Source organism: Diachasma alloeum, unplaced genomic scaffold, assembly GCF_001412515.2.
Source record: "Diachasma alloeum isolate Michigan unplaced genomic scaffold, Dall2.0 Dall_scaffold_01215, whole genome shotgun sequence".
Lineage (NCBI taxonomy): Eukaryota > Metazoa > Arthropoda > Insecta > Hymenoptera > Braconidae > Diachasma > Diachasma alloeum.
The window spans coordinates 30,926-37,739 of record NW_021681324.1 but is presented as its reverse complement, the minus strand read 5'-3'; positions in this window follow the sequence as shown (position 1 = coordinate 37,739).

Sequence of the window (6,814 nt, the reverse complement as noted above, 5' to 3'; positions counted from 1 at the left end):
CCGAACATTCTCCATTGTTTTTCCAAACACAGCATTATTCATGAGTTTGTAGAAATTTTTCTCAAACTCATTCTGAGAATTTTTCCTGTATTCTGTGTTGAGATCGATATATTTTTTTAACCAGGCACTCTGATTGAATTTTAACACTCTATGAATTTTTGTCAACCTCAAACCAAGATTCAAGTATTGCTTGAGGTTTTCATGGTGGATAACATAATTCTTCTTTGAATTCAGAGTGGTGAGAAGTTTTGGTAACTTTGATTCTCCGTTGGGGGGCACAATGTGTTCAGGGCAAAGCGGTAAATCTCGATGATCCATGTGTAACTCTTCTGGATATTCGAGATCTACCTCGAGAATGTATCCAACACTTGAATCATTGGGAATATTTTCAATATCAAGTGAATTCCAATTCTCCACCCAAGTGAAACCTGTTTGTGGTAAATAATGACTCATGGCAGCTCCATATAAATTATTTACATAAAAATACATGAGGTATGACTTGGGATCCTCGGGATTATAGTCATTCCCCATGTACTCATTATATTTCAAATGTCGCTCTTCGATGATTACATATGCAGAGCCCTCTGCTCACGGTCTAATCCACACCATTTAGAGTACTTAAAAAAAATTTCCGGGTGGCGCTCCGTTCGCGGTGCAGGTCACCCAGCTATTTATCTTCATTGTTCTCTGGTGTGTCGGAGAATTCACATTGTTAACGAGTACCAAGTTTTGTTTTTTTAAATGAAATCATCATGGGAAAGTCGAAGAAGAGGAAACGCACGAAAGAAGAGGAACGGGAGCACCTGAAAAGGAAGATTCTCAAACTGATTGAGAGGAGAGAAAAGTGTAACAAAGACTCAAAGTCGCCAGAACAGAACGACTCACAGAGGGGCTCACAGAGCCCAACGTTTGTTCTAGATGACAAATCAGGTAAATATCAACGTTAAAAATATTGAGACGATGACTTTGACCAGAGGCAAAGCAAGTCGTACTCATCTCTCTGGTAGAACTTATCCTGAAGGACAGTCACCCAGATTGATATATATATTTTCTCTCCAACCTAGACAATGGCAAAAAGCAAAAAGACGACTACGACGATAAGGAGAATCAGTCACGAAAAGACAAAACTCCGGATGGTAAATTACCGACACAGTCGGACGTGGAGCTACACAAATCTGACAAGGAGATGGAGCCACAATCGAGTTTGAATGATGATGCCCTTCGGGCTTTGGGCATTTCTGCTAAGAAAGAAGTCGAGAAAATTAAACTACAAACGGATTTGAAGGATTTATTGACAGAGTGGCTTACTAATGATCATGACAAAGAGGTTAAGGACACTATCATGTCTAAATATCCTCGTGAAATCGAGGATTGCCTTGTTGAAGCTCCTCAGCTGAATCCAGAAATCAAAGCTACATCTACATCACAAATTATCAAACGAGATGAACATTTTGTCAATAACCAAAATATTACAGGCTCTCTTATAGTATCAATATCGATCACTCTCCAAACAATCCTGACAGAAGACGAAGATATTGATCGATATGATTTGATTGAGAAACTGAGTGACTCTATAAAGATGTTATCGCAGCTCCATAAGAATTTCTCAAATGCAAGAAGAGCTTTCATTTCCCCAACAATCGACAAAGAGGTCAGATCAACGTTAGATGAGTCTAAACCAGATATTTATCTTTATGGAGAAAAATTATCAGATCGAGTAAAATTAGCACACGCCTTGGCCAAAATTGGTGAAACACTGAAGCAAAAACAACATTCAAAACCAATGGGTAAGATGTTAAACTCGAAAACCCCACTCACACGTCAAGGGAAGCAGCAGTGGAGTGGGGGGAAAACAACGAATTACTCGAGATTGACATTCAGAGGGAAAACGCCGAACTCATCGAGTCAGTCGCACAAGAGTCACAATCGTCAGGGGTCCAACAGTCGTACGAATCAACAGCCCAGCTCTCATGCGAGACGCTAGAGGTAATAGCTGGAAATCTGAAAAATTATTCACATGTTTGGAAGGAATTTTGTGCTGATCCTTTCATAATAAAATGTGTGGAAGGGTACAAAATTCCCTCAAATACCAGGTTACCCAGACTTTTACTCCCACAGAACCGACTCGATCGTTGGAAGAAATAAATGAAATCAAACATGCAATAGATAAGTTAATAAAGAAAGGAGCTGTCAAACAGTGTCAACCTTGCAAAGGGCAATACTTGTCATCTTTTTTCTTGAGACCAAAGTCTGATGGATCGAAAAGATTTATCCTAAATTTGAAAAATATCAAAAAATTTGTTCGTCAAGAACACTTTAAAATGGAAGATATTCGAACAGCTTCTAAATTGATTTCGGACAACTCCTTTCTAGCATCAGTAGACCTAAAAGACGCTTATTTTTCAGTGCCAATCCATCAGTCGCACAGAAAATATTTGAGATTTTGTTTTTTAAATAAGATTTATGAATTTACTTGCTTACCATTTGGCCTAACTTCTGCCCCATACATCTTCACGAAAATTATGAAGCCCATAATGCACCGACTTCGTTCAGAAGGGTGGATATCATGTATTTATTTGGATGACGTTCTCAATGTGGGTAATTCTTATCAATCTTGTCTGGAGAACGTCACCAAAACGATTAACACCTTACAAAGTCTAGGTTTTGTGATTAGTTTTGAAAAAAGTGTCTTAATTCCTTCGAAGCGATGTCGATATTTGGGTTTTATTATTGATACTGAAAAGTTCAGACTTGAGTTAACACAGGAAAAGAGAATGAATTTAAAATTATTAATTCAAAATATTCTCGGGAAACACAAATGTNTCTTGTCTGGAGAACGTCACCAAAACGATTAACACCTTACAAAGTCTAGGTTTTGTGATTAATTTTGAAAAAAGTGTCTTAATTCCTTCGAAGCGATGTCGATATTTGGGTTTTATTATTGATACTGAAAAGTTCAGACTTGAGTTAACACAGGAAAAGAGAATGAATTTAAAATTATTAATTCAAAATATTCTCGGGAAACACAAATGTAAAATAAGAGAATTTGCAAAACTAATAGGATCTTTAATTGCTGCATGTCTAGCTATGGCGTATGGTTTGCTCTATTGCAGAGATTTAGAAAGAGCGAAAACAATAACGCTTATTTTAAATGATCATAATTTTGAAAGTATCATGCATATTCCTGGGTATACTCGAGAAGAACTTCTGTGGTGGAGGAATAATTTGAATGAAGGCTACAACCCCATAAGGAGAGCTCATTACAGTACGATAATTTTTACGGATGCCTCACTAACAGGCTGGGGAGCATATTGTGAGGGTAATTCGGCAGGTGGCTTGTGGGCGTCTGACGAGAGACAACATTCTATCAATTATTTAGAATTACTAGCCATTTTCCTGGCTTTGAAAGTATTTGCTGTTGATTTACGCGATTCTGAAATCCTTTTACGAGTTGACAACACTACTGCTATTCACTACATAAATAAAATGGGCGGAACTCGATTGCAAAAATATAATAAACTGTCTAAACAAATTTGGCAATGGTGTGAAGCAGAAAAGCTCTGGCTTGTTGCTGCTTACATACCATCCAAGGAGGATACGGAAGCAGATAGAGAATCAAGAATCAACAACTTTGATACAGAATGGGAACTCTGGTCAGATGCTTTCTGTAGAGTTGTCGAAACCTTTGGTATGCCAAAAATTGACTTATTTGCTTCTAGAATAAACACTAAATGTGATAGGTATTGTTCTTGGCATAGAGATCCAGATTCATACACAGTCGATGCCCTAACAATAGTCTGGGAACCTTGGTTTTTCTACGATTTTCCCCCTTTTTCCATAATACTATCTTGTCTGCAAAAAATTAAACTTGACCAGGCTGAAGGCATTTTGGTAGTTCCATTATGGCCTACCCAGCCGTGGTATCCACTGTTTAAATCAATGATTAGGGGGAAAGCTATAGAATTCAAACCTTCACTGAATCTTTTGTGTTCTCCGTGTAGGACCAAGTGCCATCCACTAGCCAACAACCTTACCCTGGTGGCAGCACGTGTATCAGGAACAGCTATTTAAGACTAAATTACTCACAAGAAGCTGCGAATATTATGTTAGCGTCAATAACAGAATCAACACTCAGACAATATAACTCGTGTCTTAAACAGTGGTGGGAATTTTGCATGGAGCATGCAATTAACGTTTACTCAGCATCAACAAGAAATATTATTGATTTTTTAACAAAACGATTCGAAGAGGGAGCATCCTATAGTACACTAAACTGCACAAGGGCAGCAATCAACATACTATATAGGAAAGAAGATGATGAATCACCCCTAGTTACGCGATTTTTTAAAGGTATTTTTAATACGAAACCACCTAAACCAAAGTATGATGAGACTTGGGATATTGATAAGATTCTCGAATATATTGAAAACCTTGATTCGAACGAAGACCTGGAATTTCCAATATTAACGAGAAAAACTGTTGTATTGTTAGCTTNTACCCAGCCGTGGTATCCACTGTTTAAATCAATGATTAGGGGGAAAGCTATAGAATTCAAACCTTCACTGAATCTTTTGTGTTCTCCGTGTAGGACCAAGTGCCATCCACTAGCCAACAACCTTACCCTGGTGGCAGCACGTGTATCAGGAACAGCTATTTAAGACTAAATTACTCACAAGAAGCTGCGAATATTATGTTAGCGTCAATAACAGAATCAACACTCAGACAATATAACTCGTGTCTTAAACAGTGGTGGGAATTTTGCATGGAGCATGCAATTAACGTTTACTCAGCATCAACAAGAAATATTATTGATTTTTTAACAAAACGATTCGAAGAGGGAGCATCCTATAGTACACTAAACTGCACAAGGGCAGCAATCAACATACTATATAGGAAAGAAGATGATGAATCACCCCTAGTTACGCGATTTTTTAAAGGTATTTTTAATACGAAACCACCTAAACCAAAGTATGATGAGACTTGGGATATTGATAAGATTCTCGAATATATTGAAAACCTTGATTCGAACGAAGACCTGGAATTTCCAATATTAACGAGAAAAACTGTTGTATTGTTAGCTTTATCCACTGGCCACAGATTACAAACATTTGCTCAGCTAGATATAAGTAATATAATATCAACAACGTCAGAAATAAGAATTAAAGTGCCTGCTAGGTTGAAGAACTCTAAACCTGGGAAGACTCAGCCCTGTCTCACCATACCATTTTTGCAGGATAACCCAAAACTGTGCGCAGCAACATGTCTAAACGCTTATTTAAATCGTACAAGAGACTTGAGAGGTAATGAGACAGGGCTTTTCATTGCGGTAAGGAAACCTTTTGGAAAGGTGACCTCACAAACCATTGGCCATTGGATAAACAAAATGTTAAAAGATGCAGGAATTGATACAAAGATTTTCTCTGCATATAGTATAAGACATGCGAATACTTCTGCAGCTCTAAACAAAGGAGTGGATCTAGAAACTATCAAACGAACTGCAGGCTGGTCCCAAAAATCCATTATGTTTGCAAAGTTTTATAACAGACCAATTGTAACTAATGATAAGACTTTTGCAACATCAGTTCTCACGAAACGATAAGTTTTTCATATGAGCATTATCACATTGTGTATTGGAATAAATTTTAAATTAATAAATAAATATTCGTAAAAAAAAAACATAAATAAATAACAAGAAATTGCATACTCTGAACAACTGCATATGTAATCATCGAAGAGCGACATTTGAAATATAATTGATCGATCAAACGAACTTACCTGTACGTGAAGTTCGATGGATATTATATGATAATGTCGCTCGAGATGATTACCTCCCACCCATCCCAATATAAACCCAGGCAATTTCTTAAGGAACAACTCTAAAAAATGAAGATAAATAGCTGGGTGACCTGCACCGCGAACGGAACGCCACCCGGAAATTTTTTTTAAGTACTCTAAATGGTGTGGATTAGACCGTGAGCAGAGGGCTCTGCATATGTAATCATCTCGAACGACATTATCATATAATATCGATCGAACTTCACGTACAGGTAAGTTCGTTTGATCGATCAATTATTCGCTTTACCATATCTATTTGAGCATTGAGATAACCCTCCTCTAATACCCTTTTCGATGAAAAGCAACATCTCTGGATCTTGAAATAACTGCAGCTCTACTTTTGTCATCTTCAACATGGCATCGAAAGCTAGTCCGGGAGCAGTATAATAGTGAAGAGGATCTAAATTATAGGCTTGAAAACAACTTTCTCGGAAATTTTCGAAAATCTGTCAATAATAAGACATCAGTCTTCAGATATAAGTCGGAATATTCACCCAGAGATTTGATGTCAAAATTCCTCCAGATGTTGCAAGCATGACTGTAGTCCTCGTCAGATATGTCAGCATCATTTAATTGTGAATAAAAATGTTTTTTACCGGGTAAATTTCCTTCATCAAGTTTTTCCCATGAATCCATATATTCATATGGGAATACTCCTTTACGAGTGACGAGTTTAAACTGGTTCAAGTTGGTGTAATAATTAGCTGTAATGATTTTTTTATCATCAGATAAATATGATGATAATTTATCTGTACTGCTCGCCATGAATCGAAGTGAGTCAATAAATCTCAGGTGAACTTTAGTCGTCTCCACTGATTTTGTGAACGAAATATATTTTTCCTTATTAATGGGGAGTAATTTCATTGAACCTTCAAATTGTTTGGCTAAAGCCTTAATAAAAAAGTGGGAATCATAACCAGATACATCGATTGTGGAAAACTACGGGAATTGTACATGACTCCTTGTAGTTTAAATTACA